We start from the raw sequence: 17,571 nt of genomic DNA, 5'->3' as shown, positions 1-17,571 counted from the left end.
CGGAATCCGCTTGCTTCCCGGGTCGGGGTTTTCCCCCAGGTGAGGCGGGGGCGCGGGGACAGCGGGGAAGGAGCGTTTCTGCTTTTCGCTCGGCTTCTCCGGGGCCCCCGAACTCCGAGAGGCGCAGGCACCGGGAGAAGAAAGGAAGCGGAGGGGGAGCCACTTACCCAGAGCGGAGCCCGAGAGCGCGGCGGCCCCGGCGCAGGCGGCGCCTTTGTCTGAGGTCGCGGCGCCGGCGCGCTCGGCCAGGCAGGTCCCGGCCCCGGCGCGCGGCGAGCTCCCGCGGGCGTCCGGACTGCGCGGCTCGCGGCTCCCGCCCCCCGCCCCGCGCCCCGGCTCCGGCTCCGGCTCCGGCTCCGCTCCCGCCCCCGCCCCCGCCCCGCGCTCGCCGCAGCCGCCGCCGCCGCCGCCGCCGCCGGCTCCGCCCCGCGCCGGCCCCGCCCCCGGGCCCCCACCTGCTGCGGCCGCCGGGGAGCCGAGCGTGGGGAGCCGCGCGTGGGGAGCCCAGCGTGGGGGGCCTGCCGCCTCCCCGCGCACCCCGCCCCCGCCTCCCCGCCGCCCGCGACCCCTACAGAGACGGCCTCACCCGAGGGCCCGGCGCCCGCAAGCAGGGGAGCCGCCGTGGGGGGCGGGGGGCGGGGGGCGGCCTCCCTGCCCGGGCCGGGCGCGCGTCGTCGGGGCCCCGTCACCTTGGAAGGCGGCCCCCACTTTGCCCGGGAGAGGGGAGCCGTCGGGCTCCGGCCAGGAGGGAGGGGGCTGCGGGAAGCAGGGTCTCCCTAACCCCGGCTGAAGCCCGGCCTCCCAGCGGGGTCAGCCCCTGGCCGGTGAGGGCGCAGGGAGGGGGGCGGGGGGGTTGGGGCCGCAGCCCGGCCGCGGGAGCGGGACCCGGGGCCTCGGAAGGGGCGCGGGGGGAGGGGCGGGCTCGGGTGCAGCGCCGGCCACCTGGGCTGTGCGGGCTCGCTCGCTGGGCGGGAGGGGGGAGGGGGAGGGGGGAGTAGCAGGGGGCACCTGCCGCTGGAAGCCGCCGGCCCCGCAGCAACACCGGCGGTAACTGGAGTTTACACAGATGGCACCTTCCAGCAAACCCAAAGTGGTCCCGCGGATTAGGTGCGTCACTTCATGGGTTCGCCCCAGTGGAATGGCTGAGGAGCCGCTTTCCCAGGCAGAGAAAAATATCCAGATAGTGTGTAATGAGGTCACTAGCGGCTTTAGCTGCCTGTGGCCCTCCCTCCTCCCAACTCCCAAAGCCTTCTGAGCGAGAATCTTACCTCCAGGCTTCACAGAGTCCGCTGTAGCCTACGGTGGCTTCTGCTTCACACCCCATTTCTGCCTCCAGGGCGTGGGGCCGTTCCAGGTGTGTAATAACTGTTCAAAACACTGATGTGTGATTCATGCAACTGTGCTGATTGTAACGTGCGCAAAACATAAAGATTTTAAATTGTGGGATCATGTAGGGAAATGCATCAGGTGGGGGGAACAATAATGGCCTGTGAAGGGTGACAGTGCCAGCTCTAAGTAGTATGTAGATAGAAATGCTACTTACTGTATGTGTGCAGGTAATAGGTTAAGGTTACATACTGACTTAAAGACAGCGGTTATCTGAACCTTCATTAACCTATAAGAACAGGTAAGGGTAAGGAGAAAGCGTGTGACAGGCAAATGTGTGTGCATCTGTGGTAAGACTTTCCTGTGTATGTTTCCCAAAGAGAACATTTTAACATTTGCTTCTTTAATTTTCATTACAAATAAGTATTATCAATTCAGTGGGTATGCATAAATATGAAATACTCTGTTAATTTATTCATTTTTATAACATCTTTTCTAGAAAGAGGGAACAAGAGGCCCCAAGGATTCTCGTTTTGTCAAAAAAAAAAAAAAGCCAGAAACAAAAATGTCCTGCCACAGCACGCCCACTGAGCTGAGAGTCCGGTAGGTCTGAATAGAGACTGACTCAGAACAGCACCACCAAAGCTCCCAGTCTCCCTCCTGGGTGTTTTAGATCAGTGTCTTGGGTCTGTGAAACTGCTCTTGGGAGCAATGTGCATGTCCACGTGAGATAATTTATCTCTTCCATTTGGCAACTGGGAAAATGTAATTTTCTCCGTGTGATGAGCATGAGTGAATGGCTCATGCATAGTGAATGGCTGTCCTCCAAATTGTGGGATGAGGGTGTGAAATATGCATTTTAATATCAGAGTCCATTACCACACAATGCCAGTAGAATGAATAGGAACTGGGATGTTTTATCCTGGCCCCTTCCGTCTCATCAGCATCACATGGGTTCTTCTCCTATGGATGCTGTTGTTAGGAAATGTTTTTTTCCTTATTTTTACCCCAACCAGAAGACTGCCAAAGAAACAGCTGGCCTAGATGGGGTAAGTAGAAAATAACCACACAGAACCCACAGGGTGGCAAGGTTTCCAGGTTGTTTTACAACTTCTGTTTTCCAGAGGGAAATGTACCATGACTACATACCTGTAAACTATACCTCAGTGACTGAGTCACAGGTTCTTTTTTTTTTTTCCTTTTTTAAGATTTCATTTATTTATTGACACAGAGAGAGAGGCAGAGACACAGGCAGAGGGAGAGGGAGAAGCAGGCTCCACGCAGGGAGGTCGATGTGGGACCCGATCCGGGTCTCCAGGATCACACCCCAGGCTGTAGGCGGCGCCAAACTGCTGCGCCACCGGGGCTGCCCAAGTCACAGGTTCTGATGCTGTGCACAGTGATCCTGGAGGACACAGGAGTGGGGAGCGGCTGCATGGAGCAGGAAATGCCCTGCCACCTGCCTTAGGGCGTTTAGATATGATGTTTTTGAAATAGTGTTTCCGTAGATGGAAGATTGTATATTCCCCCCACTGGTCGTTGAAACTTAATCCCTACAAAGTGTTAGTGTTTGGAGATGGGGCCTTGGGGAGGTAAGGAAATCAGGACAGTGGAGCCCTCAGGAATGGGATTACTTACTGTCTTGATAAAAGAGATGGCACAGAACTCCCTTCACCCCTTCTGCCACATGAGGACACAGTGGGAAGACAGGCATCTTTGAACCAGGAGGTACGGGTAGGCCCTCACCAGATACAGATCTGCCACCACCTTGATCTTGGACTTCCTAGGCTCCAGGACTGAGAGAAGTTTCCTGGTTTATAAGCCACTCAGTCTCTGCTATTCTGTTAAAGCAGCTGGAATTGACTAAGACAGCAGAGTAACCTTCTCAGGAAAGGCTGGGATCTAATTTTTTTTTAATTTTTTTTTATTTATTTATGATAGTCACAGAGAGAGAGAGGCGCAGAGACATAGGCAGAGGGAGAAGCAGGCTCCATGCACCGGGAGCCCGACGTGGGATTCGATCCCGGGTCTACCAGGATCACGCCCTGGGCCAAAGGCAGGCGCCAAACCGCTGCGCCACCCAGGGATCCCATGGGATCTAAAATGAGGTAACAAATGACCATCTTTCTCCCTAGGACTACAAATGGGGGGGGGGGGCACCAGGGTGGCTCGACGGTTGAGCATCTGCCTTTGGCTCAGGTTATGGCCCCAGGGTCTCCAAATCGAGCCTGCTTCTCCCTCTGCCTGTGTCTCTGCCTCTCTCTCTGCATCTCTCAGGAATAAATAAATAAAATCTTAAAAAAAAAAAAAAAGAACTACAAATAGGACTTATATATTGTGATATAATAAGAAATACATCTGCTTTTTGCCCCTCAGTTCCCGGCACAGAACTCCTCAACCCCTTGCAATTTCCTGAGTGATTGGAGTGTCTTTTGTCATTCATAAGGAAGCCCTAATAAGATGACTTAGGGTGGGCCCCACCTGTAGCTCAGGATGGGAGCTGGTCATCCACTAGAAAAACCCTAGTAGGTTAGAGGTTTGGAACTTTCAGCCCCATGTGCCAACCTCTGGAAAGATTAAACTCTATAAATATGCTGGAACAGCAGGATTAGATCAGGTGCCAGGTTAGAGAACACATCCATTTGTCAGGGGGATGAAGAACACCAGTTCCCTGGGGGGACAGAAGCACCTGCGTTGGGACCTTCTGGACCTAGCTCTATGGATTGCTTCATCTGTTCATCTGTGACCTTTCTAGTATTTTTAATATTTTTTAAAGATTGATTTATTTATTTTAGAGAAAGCGTGAGTGCATGTAAGTTGGGAGGGGGTAGGAGCAGAGGGAGAGAAGCGGACTCCCCACAGAGCCTGGCACAGGGCTGGATCTCACCACCCTGAGATCAGGACCTGGGCCCAAATCAGCGCTATATCTTTTGCAATAAACTGCTAAACATAAATAAATGTTTCTTGGAATTCTGTGAGCCAGTCTAGCAAATTAATTGAACCTGGGGCGGGGCGGGGGGGGGGGGGGGGGTGGCGTGGAAATCTGAAGTGAGCATGGGGGTACAGTGTTGTGTGACTAAGGCTTTACCCTGTGGCTCCTGATACTATCTCTAGATAGTGTTGGAACTGAGTTATTAAATTGTAGAGAAACCAGTCAGAGTCCACTGAGAATTGACTTGCTTGGTGGGTTTGGAAAAAAACCCATAGTGGATTTATGAATTGCACCTATCTGTTTCCCACTATGGGTTTTGTTTTCCAGAAGAAAATCTATTTATGATTACTATAGTTATTCCCGATTTATACCCTGTCGATAACAGAAAGGGATGTGAGGAGCTTTGGAATATTAAAAACCATGTGAAACTATAAAGCGCTCTTCTAAGTTCTGGTGCATCTGTCTTGGTTTACAGTTATTACTGGTATTTTATTCAATCAGGATGGCCGTGATCCAATTCTGGCCCAACCTGTGGACAGCCCCTGCCTATTATTGGCAGATGCAGTGGGTAATAATAGACTTCCACGTAGCTTTCACAGGGCTGCCCCGGCCCCCAGCTATGAAGGAACCTGGCTGACAAAAAATCATCGTAATAATATTCTGATTAAGATGTGCACAGAGTCTATGATGGATGAAGTTGGCGCTGAAGCCACTCAGGAAATTCAGTTGAGAAGGGTCAGAGTTCTGATTATGCTTTCTTAAGTTGTCAAGAGGGAGGAGCAGCCAAGAGGCCCGAGGGATGATGTCCCGTAAGATAGAGGAGCCGTGAGCTGAGCTCGATCCCCTCAATCCTCCCGGTGTCTGGCTCTACCCAGGGACTCTGCAGGCAGGGCCTAGGGTAGTGCCTCACCTGGTCATGCTTTGCACCTCTCGCTTCCTGCCGTGGGCGTTCCCCGTTGCCTCTGAGCTCTGAGATGCTGCAAGACCCAGGAGGGCCCTAAATGAACAGGGGAGTTAAGGCCCCGGTGACGTAGTAATACGTGGGGTGGGGTTGTTCACCTCCTCCAGAATGCAGAAGCTCACGTGGCCACTCAAGAGGATCCAGCAAGACCAGGCCATCAGTCGCACCAGATCTCGAAAGTGCTTATTTTCTCCCTCTTTGCTTCTTGCACCTGCTTCCTGGCAGGACTGCAGTCCCTTCTGGGGGGTGGAGGGTGCTGGACTTCTTCACAAATAGTAACACGGGGGCTTTTATCTTGGGATCTGCTCTGGGAATCCCAGGGTGGCACCAAGACACGCTCTGCTTCTCAGGGTCCTGAACATTCCCTCAGGGGCCGGGCCTGACACCCACCTCCTCAGTGAAGGAAGAGCAGGACCACAAGGCAAGCAAGTGGTTTTATGGGACATCTTTCTATGTAAAGTTCATTCAAGACAGAAGAGTTCTGATATGAAAACATGATTGAAAGCCCTTGGCCTGTTTAATATTGGGACAAGTTTGGGAGAGGCCATCACGGACGGGAAGGTGGATTTCAGGGGGAGGGCTCTGAGTGCGTGTGTGGGGGAGCTGCTGCCTGAGGAGTCTAAGGAGAAAGTCCGGGGGAGGCTGGCTGTGGCTGGAGACCCAAGATGTGAAGGCATCACTACATTGGGATTAGGAGGAGAGCCTGCGCTCAAGGTTCCCAGGGAAGCAAGTCCAGGGGGCACAGGGTTGAGGACACAACCTGAAACCACCAACTCCAGCAACTCTCTCTCTCTCTCTCTCTCTCTCTTGCTTGCTCGCTCCTGCCAAGCCTTTCTCCACATCTTGCCCTTCCCCTTTGTCCTACTAAACCAACACTGATGTGTTCCAATCGCAGGTTGAGATTCCTTGATCTCAGGAGGTGAACACCTTCTCAGGCCTCCAGATGATGTATCATGGTTGACTTAGACACCAACATGTAACCCAGTTCTGGCTAATGAAGCATGTTAGGAAGTCTGCAAAAGAGAGATCCCTTCCTGAATTAAAAGATGGCAAGGACGGGATCCCTGGGTGGCGCAGCGGTTTGGCGCCTGCCTTTGGCCCAGGGCGCGATCCTGGAGACCCGGGATCGAATCCCACGTCGGGCTCCCGGTGCATGGAGCCTGCTTCTCCCCCTGCCTGTGTCTCTGCCTCTCTCTCTCTCTCTCTGTGACTATCATAAATAAATTTAAAAAAAAAAAAAAAAGATGGCAAGGAAAAAATAAAATAAAATAAAAAATGAAACAATAAAAGATCGCAAGGACACGGAGGTTGTTGCCTTGTTCTTCCTGCCTTGAATGTAGAGGTGATGGCTGGTGCTACAGCAATCCCAGTGTGATATTGAAGCAACAAGCATGAGAAGAAGGCTGAGAGAATCTTGGGGATGCTGGCCCTAGATCAGTGAGCTAATAAGCCAATTTTAGCAGCTATACAGAATCTTCTAGCATGCAGGAAAAATAAATCATTTGTATCAGTCACTGTCAGTAAAGGGTTTTCTGTTACTTGGAGCCACAATCATTCTCAAGCCCAGGAAGATGGTGATAACAAAGCAACAGGAGAACCAAAGACAGAGATTCAGAAGTCAAGGAAATAGAATTTTGAGGAGGTGGGAGTGGCTGACAGTGCAAATACTGCAGAGGAGTCAGAAAAGATGACACTGAAAACATGAATGGAATTGTTCAGTAAGAGGCCATTGGTGATCTCAGTGAGGGCCATTCCAGGCTCACTGATGGGGCCAAAGCCAGCTGTCAGTGGGCTGAGGACATGGGGCATTGAATACAGACAACACTTTCAAGAACTTTCCCTCTGCATGTATCAAGAGCCTTCAAATGTTGCTGAGCTTTGACCTACATTCTTCACTTGTTGAGATCTATCCAAAGGAAATGACCAGAGACTCTTGACCAAGATTTAGGCCCAAGGGCAATAACCGTAGCTTCATCTGTGGTAGAGAAATGTTGGCAACAATGCACACACCAAACAATAAGGAAGCTGTTAAATAAATTATGATCTGTCTCCATGATGGAATATTCCTCCAGCCAATATATAGGAGGTCTCGAAGGAATTTTTTTAATAGGATGGAGGAATATTCATAATGGATTGGTTAAAAACCCAAGCTATAGAAAATATGGCTATAAATTCGTTATATACGTTATTTATATGCAAAGAAAAAGGCAGGAAAGGAATACATGAAAATATTTAATGTTAGGGACACCCGAGTGGCTCAGTGGTTGAGTGTCTGCCTCCGGCTCAGGTCGTGACCCCTGGGATTGAGTCCTGCATCAGGCTCTCTGCTCTGCGGAGACCTACCTCTTGCCCTCCCTCTGCCCCTCTCCCTGCTCGTGCTTGCGTGCTTCCTCTGTCTCTCACTCTCTCTCTCAACCAGATAAATAAAATCTTTTTTAAAATATCCAGTTATGGGAAAACTTCTTAAATTTCTATTTTCCCCATGTTTCAAAACTTTTATTATTTTTATAATCAGAAAACTTTATTTTTAAAAAACTGCGAAATTTGCTATGAAGAAAAAGAAATAGAGTAGTGACTATGGGCCTGGCCCTAGTAGGAGACATTCCTGAAGATGAACACGTAGGTGTTTTGATTTCCAAGAACACAGTTTGTACAACACGTCATGGTATCTTCGTTGACCAGGCTGCCAGGAACATCACCAGCAAACCTGATGTTCACTTACAAGTATGTTATCCTCCTTTGTTTTGTTTTATCCCTTCTAGGGCCGCAGGTCCCATATCTGCAAAGATAGGAAGAGGCATCTGAGTAATGTAGCCCAGTGCGAAGGGCCAAGGCCTCCCAACACGTCCCAGAGCCCCTGCGGCCACGAGACACGGGTAGGAGACAGCAAATACCCCTCAGGGCAAGACGCAAGTCAGAACCTTTATGAGGACAGAAAACAATACACAGCAGATGGACAATCCCCATGTCCCCAGAGCACATTATATGATATCAGATCGACTGGAGGAGAGGCAAGCCCCTCCCGCAAGGGGTACCCAGGTGGCTCTTCCTGGTGCCCATCTGGAGGGATCATGACAGCCGGCCATGGAGGAGCCTAGTCTCCCACTGTGCGCACAGAACTAGGGGGCAGCCCTCCGTCACACCTGGCGAGGTGCGTGTGGCCCCTGTCCGCCCACCTCCCCGCTGCCCCCTCAGGTCAGGCTCTAATGCCTCAGGTTGGGTTACTGGGGCCTTATGATGCCCTCAAGACTCAAGGCCAGTGACCAAAGTTCTTTTTCTCTGGAGAGATTTCATTTTAGAGCAATGTCTGGCTCTCGTTAAGAACAAACAAGGAACGCACTTATTAGGCTGTCAGCCATCCTATATTTAAATCTGAATCTCCTAGAGGGGCACGCGGGGAACACGGTTTGGGGAAGGAGCCTGGCGCCCAAGCCTGGATGGAAGTCCTTGCTTCCTCCTAGGGCAGACCTTCCCACGGGGTGGTTATGAGGGTCGAATGAAGGTATTAATATGCAAACACTTCATAAACAATGAGAAGCCATATAAATGTAAGTCACTGTTAATTATTACCACTATACCGGAGGCAAAGTCTAAAATGGATGTTGTGTCCTATTTCACTCTTCTTGACGCCAAGCCACTGAGAAAATCCTCAGGCAAAGAGCTGAGCCTAAAACCTGAGTAACTGCTTCCAATTTATTTCAGCAAACAGCGCGCCCCAAGATTACCACTTAGAATGGAAATCTCTTATTTGGTCCCCCAAAATCCCTGCTGTAGGCCTGAAGAAAGACTAGGTGGTTGTCTCGTACAAAGGAAAGGGAGGTGGCAAGTGGAAACCCTCAGAGGGACTATCTCTGGCCACAGTTAAGCGGAAGGCCCTCAAAATATTTGTTGAAATCACTGCTCAGATCCTATGCTGTCATAGCGATACCATGAGCTCAAGGGTGGTGACAGCCGCAGCTGTCGCCCCAGACGGGCAAGTGCTGGAGAGGAGCCCGCCCCACGGCAGCCCGGTCCCAGCAGCTCCCGGAGGACAAGCAGCGAGCCGGCCTGGACCACGGAGCTCAGTGCAGCTGCTGGGGGCAGCGGCCGCGGCCTGGGGGCATTTAATGAAAGAGCAGAGGCAGGTGCCAAGTGCTGGCTGGACCTGAGTGAGCCAGGGAAGGCCCGGGCCCACCGGGGAGCGAACGGCGCCGAACAAGCCTCACTCGGAGTCAAAATTAACATGTGTTCCCTGCAGTAGTCATCAAGTTTTTTTGTTTTTTTTTTTAAGATTTTTATATTTATTTATTTGGCAGAGATAGCACAAGCAGGGGAGCTGCAGAGGGAGTGGGAGTAGCAGGCTCTCCCTGAGCAGGAAGTCTGACATGGGGCCTCGTCCCAGGACCCCAGGGCCGGGACCTGAGCAGAAGGCAGCCGCTCAGGAGCCCCCCAGGCCCTGATAGCCATCAGGTCTTAAGAGGAGCAGGAATTAGTTGCTCCGGGGCTCACATGATGTTCACGGGACCTTCCCGGGCCCAGAGCATAGTGTGGCCACAAGAGTAAAAACAATACAGTGCTGTTCCTTTCATGGCTTTCACTCCCAGAAGGGAGAAGCTACACTGTTCGCTGCAGAATGAGGAGGTCCCAAGGGAGTAGGAGGCAGGTGACCAGTGAGGCCCCAAAACGATTGGAAGGTGAAAGAGGGGATGACGACTTGGGACTAGAGCTCAGGGGAGGCTTTCGTTCAGGATGTAAAGCAGATCTTGAGCTTCAAGGAAGCACAGAATTGACCCGTCTGAAGAGGAATGCTCCAGGTTGGGGCTTGTGTGTGTTGGGGGGTGGGGTGATGAGGGTGGGAGGAGCAGCAGGAGTAAAGGCAAGGAGGTAGGAAGGAGCAGTGCTTGTACTGGCAGCAGAGTGTCAGCCCTTCTCTGGTGAAGGCTCCGTGAGGGCCACGGTGGGGATCAAGGTTCGGGGGTAACTCCGGTCTCCAGCACTCCATGAAAGGGGCCTTAAATGCAGCCGAGGCCAGTGCTGTGCATTCCCATGAGTGGGGCGTGGGGCAGCACCACACCTGCCTCAGGGTCCCAGGGACCCCACCAGACCCACCTCTGGGCCCACATTGGGCCTGCAGACCCCAACCAGACTTGCCTCTAGGCCTGCAGACCCCACCAGACCCGCCTCTGGGCCCGGCAGACCCCACCAGACCCATATCTGGGCCCTGCAGACCCCACCAGACTTATCTCTGGGCCCTGCAAACCCCACCAGACCCACCTCTGGGCCTCATCACACCCCTAGACCCCACCAGAGCCCCCACTGAGTCAGCCCCGGGAGCCCCAGCTGTGTCGGAGCAGCAGGGATGGTAAATGCCACTGGAACTACAGTGGGCGGGAAACTGGGGGTGGGAAGGGGCTCACAGGCACCAGATGGGTGCTTTCCAGGAGGGGGGTGAGTAGGCAGCAGGGAAATCAGAGATGTGAGGAAATTCTCTCAGGGACTTTGTTCCTGCAAACGCAGCAGAGTGGAAAACAACTGCAGGTTGACAGGAATTGAGGGCTTTCCCTGGAAGTCCTGCTGGGGAGCTCCCAGTGTTGGGGAAATGCGCGATGCCCCGGGGGAGAGGTTGATTGGGGTGCCACTAATTCTTTTTTTTTTCTGAGAGTTTTTTTTTCCTTTTTTAAGATTTTATTTATTTATTCCTGAGAAATACACAGAGAGAGGCAGAGACACAGGCAGAGGGTGAAGCAGGCTCCATGCAGGGAGACCGATGCGGGACTCGATCCTGGGACCCCGGGAGTCACACCCTGAGCTGAAGGCAGACACTCAGCCACTGAGCCACCCAGGTGCCCCTCAGAGATAGTGTAATAGGCCTCTGTTTGGGACAGGTCCTTGGTCCTCAGTTTACCGCTTACATCTGATCTCCTTTGGGCAATAACAGGGCTGTTCATTGTTCTTCTGGCCCAGAGGAGATTTCAAGTGGGTTCTATTTAGCCCTTCATGAATGCAGGCATCTTTCTCCTCCACCCCACCCCACCTCTTTCTTGGCAACCGATCGAAAAGTTTGGGGAAGTGGGAGGTAAGTAAACCAGGACCCGGCAGGTCCCAGAGCTCAAGGCGGCGGCGAACCCCCTCAGGCAGTCCAGCGGTGGGAGGCAGGGCATCCCTGCGGCAGTGGGCAGACGGGAGCCGAGCCCCCAAGAGGCCAGCCTGGCCCCGGGGCTGTGGACTAGGAGCAGCCGATGCCGAGGTACCGCCTCTCACATCGCCCAAGCGTCTGACGGGCCCCCCTGGCAGGGCTGCAAGGAAGCAAAGTGGTACCAGCTGCGGAAGAAGACAAGGCAATATCCGCCAAGATCACACCTGCCTATACGCTTTGCCCCAGTAATTCCACTTCTAGGAACTTACCTCCATCTTCTGCGCACGAGAGACTGTGGTTCTCAGAGGTGCTCGCTGCAGCCAAGCGTGTGGTAGTGAAAGGTCGGAAACAACACGACCTCTCAGGAGGCATTAGCTAAATCAGCTGTGATACGTCTTTCCAATGGAGAGCACAAAACTTTAAAAAGGAAATAGAGGAAGTTCTATAGACTATCATGGAAATATTTTCAAGATGTGTTTATTAAATAATAATAATAAAAAAAGAATGAGGTGCAGAATAGGGTAGAGCTTCTCCGTTTCCAAGAATAATCTTATAGAAACAGTAACTCCCTGTTTTAGTATCAGAGACACGACCAGAAGCAAAAGGCATTTTTTGATCAACACGTACGATTGTGTAGATGGAGGATCCAAAAGCATCTGTAAAACCTGCGAGAAACAGGAGGAGTTAGTTCTGAAGCTTGCAGAAGACAAGATTCATAGGAAAACTCAGTTATATTTCCAGACAGCAGCCACAAAGAGCTGGAGGAAAAAATGGCTAAGTCCTACCAGGTACAATATCATAGAAACAGAGAACAGGAATAAGCCTAACAAATGATTTCTGTGCCTTTACACTAAAATTACAGAATATTGCCAAATAAGCGGAGAGACACACCATCTTAATTGACTGGAAGACTCGAGGTTGCTAAGATGCAGGTTCTCACTGTTTCGTATCCCAGGGTATTGCCACGATGCGAGTGAAAAGGCTTGTCTTCATTTTACCCCCATGTATGAGCCTCTCTCCACAGCTTGACCGTGAATTTATGAGACGCAGGGGGACAAATGTGAGGACGGCCTCCTGGAAGACCCAGAGTCATCCCTCCCCTTCCACACCTGACCTGCACCCTTTCCCAGGCGGCACTTCCATCTCTCAGTGAAAACTTGAGGAAGACCTTGGTGGGGGCCAAGTCACTAAGGGGTGAAGACATAACCTCGATCCCAGTGAGCATGCATTTGATGCCAGTAGCCCTTTCTTCTTCAGTTTATGATTTGGTTGGAGAAGTTTTAAGTCTCTCAAAAGCAGTGAAGAGCATTGTAGGTCGGTCTTGCACACCCCAGCCTGGCACTGCCCAGGGGACCCTCTGCTGTCCATACAGCAGCCGCGCATTGAAGGTAGTAACTGAGCACTTGAAATGTGGCTAGAATGACTGGAAAACTAAGTTTTAGATTTTATTTCATTTTCACTATTCAAAGTTTAAATTTTAAAAGCCACACGTGGCTAGAATCTCCCATAATACACAGTGCAAGTCTAGTCCTTGCACATCCTGAAGAAATCCCTACAAGTCCTGATGTTAATCATAGGTTCCAGCAACCTATCCCCACTTCCCTGGGTTAATTCCAGAACTGCTTAAGGATACTAAATGCCACCTGATCAGCAGAATTAAACATTTGTCATGGGCGCAGATGTACGTTGCTCTTTCTTTTGTCCCCTGAATAGTGCCTAGCCCAGAGGCAGCCACATAGTATTTCACAGTCATTATTTACTAAGGTAGACAACGTGAGAGAGGAGAGAGGGAGGTACACAAAGTCACCTCTATCTTCACCTCCTTCACCCAGGAAGATGTACCACCTCACCCAGGAGCTCTGCCACCATGGTGCCCTGGTCACACCCCAAGCCTGAATCTCTGTTTCTCATCAACCCCCACAAACTGCAGACACGCAGAGCCTGTGATCCTTTCAGGCAAAGACAGTGTTAAGATGCTTGTGAAGTGGGGGTGGGGTGGGGAGGAACTCCATGAGACCATGCCTCTACAAAAACAGTGAGAAAACTGGCAAAAGCTGTCAAAATCAATTTTATTGGAACGCTGGAAGCTAGTCCAAGATTCACAGCAACCAGATGAATGTTTAATCAAGAAAAAGGAGACCGATTCTCAGGAGGAAAGCTTTGTGGCATTTAGCTTCTCCTGGCCCCATCCCCGCCTCCCTGGACCAGCAACAGTCTTGAAGATGGAGCCCACGTCATGGTCCATGTGGGTTCCTGGGGCCAGAGGAAACAGAGCAGATCCTGTTCTCAAAGAATTGTGGCTGATCGATTCAACTTGTCTGGTGCCTTCCTGAAGAACCTGCACAAGGGGCTTCTTTTGTGTTGCCTCAACCAGAGTGGAACAGCGGCGACCTGAGGGGCATTTGTCAGAAACACTTGAGGCACACAACAGACATACTGAAAAGCTTGAGAGGAAGGGATAGGAGTGAGATACCTTAGGAACAAGGACTTTGAAGAGCGCCCACATATTCGCAGGAATCTAGAAGACCATGCACATGCCCATGTATGGTGTATGCTCAGAGAAGACCTGAGAAGACCTGAGCTCTCACCTCTGGCTGACCTTCAGACTCTGCGTGAGCAGGAAGTAAAGGCTAAGGCAGAGCTGCAGACTGCTCGACGGAGTGCTGAAGGCACGCGCCAACACACACCCTCGTCAGTAACGACATGGGCGGTGTTCTGTATTTGGTTCCAGGCACTTCAGGAAATCTGGATCAAATTACTAGCTGGCCTGTTAGTCAAACAGAGCCTTCGGTGGCCACACACGACAGAGAATATCTATTTTTTTAAAGACTTTATTTATTTATTCATCAGAGACAGAGAGAGAGAGAGAGAGGCAGAGACACAGGCAGAGGGAGAAGCAGGCTCCATGCATGGAGACCGATGCGGGACTCGATCCCAGGACTCCAGGATCACGCCCGGGCTAAAGGCAGGTACTAAACCACTGAGCCACCCAGGGATCCCTGAGAATATCTATTTTTAAGCACAGTTCAGAAAAGTGGCTAAAAAAACAGCAACCACAAGTATCAAAAACAAACCCCAAGGAGGGAAGGGAATCTGATTTCCAGGACATTATAACATTCAAAACGTCTAGTTTTCAACAAAAATTCTGAAGCAAGCAAACAAACACGGGAGAAAAGGAAATAAGGAGTGACTGCTTAATGGGTACAGGGTTTCTTTTAGGGATGATGGAATGTTCTGGAATTAGTGGTGATGGCACAGTCTTGTGTCTATACTGGAAAACACTATATTGTAAACTCTGAAATCATGATTTTTATCTCAAAAACAAAGACTCATTACAAAATGGAGTTTTAAGCAGCATGCCAGGGCTTTGCTCATTTCCCAACCCTTCCAGAAATCCCTCTTTTGCTCTTAGACACACATCTCAGGAACCCCAGGTCTTCCAGGATCACCATATAGGCTGGTCTCTAAGCAGGGGCCTATTTCTGGGTGGCATTCACCTTGGGTCCTGACAGTAGCTTCAGATTGTCACAGGAAGTATGTGGTTTTTGCAATCTCCCAAATGCAGTATTTCCAAAACACCCCCCCTCCCCCGACTTCTTGTTCAGAAGCATTTGCGAGGGCCTCTCCTCATGCCATTCTGGACATCTTACACCCACTCCAGTTAATCCCTGTGTCTGGATACTTAACTCCTACCTGCCTTTTGAATCTACCCTCTTCTCTGTATCAACACTGCGGCGACCCCCATTCCTGTGACAACAGAACCAGATGGTCTCTCCTCATGCTCTCTTGACCCCCTTCAGGCTATTTGCCACACTCTTCACTTGCATTTTTAAAATGCAAATCTAGGAACGCCTGGGTTGCTTAGTTGGCTGAGCATCCTACTCTTGGCTCAGGTCATGATCTTAGGGTGGCAGGATGGAGGATCTGCATGAGGCCCCCCGCTCAGTGGGGCATCTGCTTATCCCCCGCCCTCTGCCCCTCCCTTACCGTCTCTCTCATGAATGAATAAAATCTTTAATAATAAAAATAAAATGAAAATTCAATTATTTCTCTCCCCCATTTAAAGTCTTTAATTGGCTTCACATTTATTCTCTTAGAATAAAATTCACAAGCATTGAAATGTCTGCAAGGCCCTGTATGACCTGGCCCCTGCCCAACTCTCCAGCCTCCCCACTGAGTCACTACACTCCCAGCACAGAAACGACGTTTTCTGTTTCTACTTCAGGGCAGCATCTACATGCTCATTTTTCTAGAATACTCTATGTTCTCTCCTCTTTGCGCTTACTCAGTCCCAGTAATTTTCAGAGCTTAGATGAAAGATCACTTCCCGGGGGTGTCTGCGTGGCTCAGTTAGTTCAGCATCTGACTCCATTTCAGCTCAGGTCACCATCTCAGGGTCCTAGGACCAAGGACTGCGTCAGGCTCTGAGCTCAGTAGGAAGTCTGCTTGGGATTCTCTCCCTCCATCTTCTTCTGCGCCTCCCCCTACTTTCTAGAATAAATTAATAAATTTTTTTTTTTTTTAAGAGAGGTCACTTCCTAAAGGAAAATCTTCCTGGCCCTGCCAGGCTTGGGTAAGTTCCCACGTGTAGATTAAGTGCCAGGGCCCCTCTTTTATGGTCCATAGGATTCTTATAACTTCTGGGATCAATTGCTCAATGTCTGACTCCCCGACTAAAGTGTGAGACCTACAAGGGCAGGTACCGTCGTGTTCAGTGCCATAGCCCTGGCAGCAATCACAGCGCCATGCGTACTGCGGAAAGTGCACGCGTATCTATAAACTCATATAATGGAACGCAGTCAGGTGTCAGAGACGGCGCCGTACTAATCAGCTGGCCCCATCATGAACTGACAACCTGTTGGAGAGACAATGCGGCCCCGTGTGCTGCCGGCTAATATTCTCCTCACCGTAGGAGTGGGGTGGGTGATTGGAATCGAGATGGTGCTCCCACCACCAAGGAGCCCTAGTCTGAACCGGTCAGGCACACCCACTCCTCATTGCAGCTCCGGTTACAACACGCACTCTCCCAGAACCGTGGAATCTGTGGAGGGAACTATCCAATCTGTTCAACCCGACCGCCCAGACTGTTGATCAATTCAGTGTCTTTTCTCCAGACTCTCAGGTGCTCCTGATGGCCGGGGGGTGGAAGAAACGTCTGGTTCTGGAGTCCTCTTTCTCTCTTAGCTCCTTTCCTATAGCCTCTGAGTTATTTTTAATTCCTGTGTTCCTCCCACAGCCTCCATCCATCCCGGTGCTCCCGGGACCCCGTGTCTTCTAGGAGGAGGCTGCCAGCATCAGCTGTCCCTCATTCCCTTTACCCAGCCTCACTGCTAGGGGCGACCCGACAGTGCGAGAGGTGAGGAGGGGAGGGAAGGTGCCAGACCCTCAGCAGGTCCTAACGTCTGGAGAGGTGTGGGTACAGGATCACATCTTTCACCTGGTGGATGTTACCTTCCTGCCAGCTTACCTCCTGGACATTATAATGCCAAAGAGAATGGCTGCTTCCTACCGTGCCTCTCAGCTTCAGGCAGGATCGGGCAGTGTGTCGGGCAGGATCCCCAAACGTGGGAGAAAAAACCTGCAGAGACGTGACACCAGAAGGAGTGGTACCAGTGGGGCAGAGTGGGAGCTGATGGAGGTGATGGAAGGAGGGCTGAAGACAGCCTTCCTCCGGCTCACAGTTCCTGAGAGTCGGAATGATTTCTGTATTTTTTGCATAAAACAGGTATCAGGGAGGGGCAGTGCAGAATCATTTCCAAAGAATGTCTGAAACTAAAAATGATGCGTTGGAAATGACATTGAGCAGATGGACTCCCAACCTCTTTCTCATGCACTGCAATTTTCCCCACTGGAGAGAAAAGGTCTTGGACTGCAACGGGCGGCCCGAACATGGTGCGCTGGGTGGTCAGAGCTGACTGAAGAGCTGTCTGAAGGAAGACGAGCTGGCCCGAGTGCCTTGAGCCTCCCTGCTGGAGGGGGGGGGGTGGGGGGTGGCGTGAAAGGGCCCACAGGTAACACTCATCAGCCCATGTCGTGACTTCTGAGGACCTCAGAGGAGAGACTCTCGTGCCAGGAGACTTGATGGTGGCAGATTTGATGTCAGTTCAGATGGTAGAAGTCATGGTCTGTGGGCATCGAGTGGAAGGAAGAGGCAGTCATGGAATCTGCACGGAAACTCTGATCTCGTTCCCTTCCTTAGGAGGGACTCTGGACTGGAAAACAGGATTACTTACCAAG

The 17,571-nt window shown here is 51.3% G+C and overlaps 1 protein-coding gene and 1 long non-coding RNA gene across 3 annotated transcripts in view; one reads left to right on the top strand and one right to left on the bottom strand.

Annotated features, from left to right (window-relative positions):
- MAPK4 (mitogen-activated protein kinase 4) overlaps positions 1–275 on the bottom strand; it is a 148,612-nt gene extending 148,337 nt beyond the window's left edge. The window contains exon 1 of one of the 2 annotated variants that reach the window (XM_038544006.1): positions 168–275. The gene's annotated coding sequence lies outside the window, so the exon portion shown is untranslated. The remainder of the gene's footprint in view (positions 1–167) is intronic. The other variant, XM_038544007.1, reaches the window with a different exon arrangement.
- A 724-nt stretch (positions 276–999) lies between these two features.
- Positions 1,000–3,448, top strand: LOC111096923. Its single transcript, XR_005361749.1, has 4 exons — positions 1,000–1,107; positions 1,275–1,354; positions 1,826–1,929; positions 3,268–3,448. It is a non-coding gene; the product is annotated as an uncharacterized LOC111096923 (long non-coding RNA).
- Positions 3,449–17,571: the final 14,123 nt, after the last annotated feature.

This window comes from Canis lupus, chromosome 7, assembly GCF_011100685.1.
Source record: "Canis lupus familiaris isolate Mischka breed German Shepherd chromosome 7, alternate assembly UU_Cfam_GSD_1.0, whole genome shotgun sequence".
Taxonomy (NCBI): domain Eukaryota; kingdom Metazoa; phylum Chordata; class Mammalia; order Carnivora; family Canidae; genus Canis; species Canis lupus.
The sequence above is the reverse complement of the archived record's forward strand: the minus strand, read 5'-3'. Positions and strand labels throughout refer to the sequence as shown.